The sequence below is a fragment of the Lolium perenne genome, chromosome 4 (genome assembly GCF_019359855.2).
Source record: "Lolium perenne isolate Kyuss_39 chromosome 4, Kyuss_2.0, whole genome shotgun sequence".
Lineage (NCBI taxonomy): Eukaryota > Viridiplantae > Streptophyta > Magnoliopsida > Poales > Poaceae > Lolium > Lolium perenne.
In genome coordinates this window covers 172434419-172438175 of record NC_067247.2, presented here as the reverse complement: position 1 = coordinate 172438175, position 3757 = coordinate 172434419, and positions in this window count along the sequence as shown.

Sequence of the window (3757 nt, the reverse complement as noted above, 5' to 3'; positions counted from 1 at the left end):
AAAAAGGAAAATGAATAAGCATGTGTGTTGCATCTTCTGCTTGGAAGATGAAAGCATTGATCATCTTTTTTTCAAATGCATTGTGGCTAAGCAAATTTGGAACTTTGTTTCAAATTTCTTCAACATTCAGATAGGACAAGACTATCTATCTATTGCTAGGTTCTGGATTGCAAATAAAAAATATTTAGTTTTGAACTCTATTTGTGCTGCTGCTCTTTGGTGCAATTGGAAATTATGTAATGAGATGATATTTAATGGACAACCTTGGCTTAATTTACACCAGATTCGTCGGATGATCCTGCTTTCGATCAGAAGATGGAAGATCATATTCAAGGACCCGATGCTTCCCCTCATCGACCTCTTCTGCGAGCATGTACTGAAGGAACTATCGACGAACTTCATAATCATGGGTGGCTGAGTAAAGGCCGTCCTCACCAGGGTTCTTGCCCATCTCCTCCAAATGCCAAGAAGAAGGCGTTGCCTGGAACATGGACTACTCCTACGTTGACACTGGTGGCGTCGATCTGCATCTCCCCTGCGATTGCAGATTCCCGGTGTCGGCTTTGACGTCGCTGGGCTGTGGGGTTTTGGAGAACCGTCTGAAAAACTCTGAGAAAATCTATGTCTAGCTTTGTTTTGCTGTTTAGCCTTTGCGAATGTTTATCGTTTTCCTAATAAAAGTAGCTAAAACTCCTAGGCTTTTGTTTTGTTGATGTTCGAACCTCGGGCCAGCTGTATTGGTTTCGTTGATGTTCTCAATGGAATCGGAGAGGTCCTCCCTGTTGATCTAAAAAAGTCTTGTGTTCCGCCGGCAGATGAGCCGGCCTCTTCTCACGCGTTGTCCACCACACCTGACATAATTTCTTCCGTCCCTAACCTCCAACCTCCTCGATCCCCAATCACAATACGTGTTTCCCCGAGCCACCGCCAGAGCAGATCCCGCGCTTCCGCTAGGTGCTAGCCGAGAACTCGCCGCCACAAACAGACTTGAAGGAGCCGGCTCCCTACGTGGCCACAGGTGCTCCTCCTACTGGAAGCAGCTACCTTCCTGTGTGACCTCTCTCCCCGCCAGCTTCTCTTCCAGCATCGTCGGCGCTGACGAACACACCATGGCTGAGCTTACCAAGGAGGCCATGGATGTTGGGGTGCCCAATTTTTCCTCGGACTTGGAGAAGACGACCTCACGACTGGATTGCGCAGGGTCCACTTGATCTACCTCCTATAGACCTCCAACATGGCTGATCCATGGGTGGAGAGCTCGAATCATCTATGGCGTTGCTGCCATGGTCATTAACAAAAGGGCCACTTTTGGGGATTTTGTTGATGTTACATACGATATTGCGATTTGTTATATTTGTATAATGTTTCTGTTGTGTAAGTATGAACAAAGTGGTATAATTATTTTCTCCGCATGCTACATAGAAATTACACCAATGTTACATATGTATTCTCGTAATGTCAGATAACTTAGAAAAAGGTTGGATAGATTTATTTGCAAACCGATGTATCATTTTCAAAAATATTAATACATATGAAACATTTTTATATCATGATCCGACACGCACGAATCATTTAATTAAGTGGATCGGATGGCTCAGGGGCGGCTGATGAATCCTCTTTCTACAGCCGGTTGTAGCCTAGCGCTAGCCAAAGAAAAATAACTTCTCTACGCCTATGCATGTCGCGAGGATGCGTGGCCTGTGCGGGTCACGAGAGAAACATTTCTTTCAAAAATAAACCCAACGGCATTTACCTATAAATAATGCAAATAATAGGGCAACGGCATATACCGAGGTCGGTAAGCTGGGCTACCTTTGCTTTTCCCCACTACACACGAATGGCCGAAGTGGGACCCCACAACAGCTTAAAAACCACTTCTTTGGGGGCTTAAGCTTATTTTCACCCCTAAGCTGCCTAGAAGCACCAAAAGAACTAGGCCTAGAGATCACATAAGATAACACAGTGTAAAGGTTTTACATCATTTTGGTATTTTTTTTTGAAATTCCTTGTGCTTGATTTAATATGTGGCTAAAACGGCGGGCATGAACTTTGTTATCCTTAATTACAATCTTGCAAAACAATATGTAGATCTATGATAAATAGATAGTTGGGACCCCAAAATGATTTTTTTTTGAAAAGTTATGAGCAAACTATCAAGCGGGTAGTTTAAATTTGCACCACTTTCGTTAAATCGACTACTATTTGTCTTTTGGGATTTTTATTTTCGTGCCCTCGGTTCCTTAGTTGTGCTCAGTTTTCCCCAGCCCCTTAGTTTTTCCTCAGTTTTCCCCAAACCTTTGTGTGAAACCCGCAGAAAGAGCTCAGACGGAAGGAATCCGTTTATTTGAACGTTCCGTGCTGACGTGTGGGGCCGCGTCGTCTGTGGGGCCGCGTCGTGTGGGGTTGGTAGGAAGGGACCGCGTGGGACAGCATGAGACCGTGTTTGGTTGTACGTGAGAGCTGGGTTTTATCTCTCTCGGCCCAAATTAGCATTTTAAGAGCACCTTTTCCCCTCTTTATCTCTCTGTCTTTTTCACCAAATTAGTATCAAATCTAGAGAAACTTCTATTTCTGTCTTTCTTCAATTATTTATGCCTTTTGGCCCTCGTTTTTTTCCCAATATGGCAGCAAATCTAGTAGCAAATCTAGAAGCTATTATATGATAAATTCATAGCAGCATAATCAGAAAACTAAGTATAATACATAAACTGCATACAACAGCCAAAAGCAGCCAATAACATTGTTAATGTTCACGACAAACTAAGCTGAAAACAATACAAGACGCACGCAATGTATGGCCAACAAGAAGATTAGGATAATGAATTTGTTATTCATTCCTCATATATTTCTGCGTCGCTCCATTCGTGCATTATCCCAAGGAAATATTCATTGAACTACCGCCGTCTGCAGTGTGCGGCCAATACATCCTCCAAACGGTATGGCTTGTGTTCATTTCTCAGACCGTAGCTTCCTAATCTATTCACATATTGTGGCCACTCATCTCAGGACTTTGTATCATGAAAGTACTCTCTGGTATAACCCAAATCAGCGTAGTAGATGCAGCCAGGTCGAAGTGTCGGGTGCACTCTGGTGTCGACGGAGATACACCGGATATAATGCACGAAGAAGGCATGAATACCAATGTTACTGACCGGATGGAGAGAGCGGCTCTGAGTGTCCACACGGTACACCAATGGCATGTTGTGCATTAACACAAGCAGCTGATCACCATCCGACTTCACAAGGTAGAAATTGTCACTTCCAAGTTCTGGAAATGAAATTAGTGTCTCCATCTTGACAGTGCTCGCGCGCTGCTGCAACTGTACATTGGTGCACACTATTCTTCCGGACTCAAAATTTTCCACAGCTATTGCATACAGTTCACCATTGAACGGGGTAATGCAACGCATACTATGGTTCTCGATCGAAAATCTTCCTTCTCCCCAATCTTCAGATATATCCTTAGTTGGAGTGCTCTCATCGCCCCAACCAAGTTCCTCCGGGTAATGTCCGCAAGCGAAGACCATAGTCGGGGAGTTGATTACAGCGACTGAATCCAGAAAAATAGATGGCATCTGCGCCTCAAACATAGTGTTCGATGTCTTTGTGAGTGGGTTCAGAAGCCGTATCTTGTGCGGCGGGTTCTTCTGGGCAAGCCCGATGACGCCACGGCAAAAGCCGACGAAGTAGTATCTAAAATATATTGATGAAGATAACATTCAGCACTAAGATTGAAAATAAGAATAGATTAACCCTA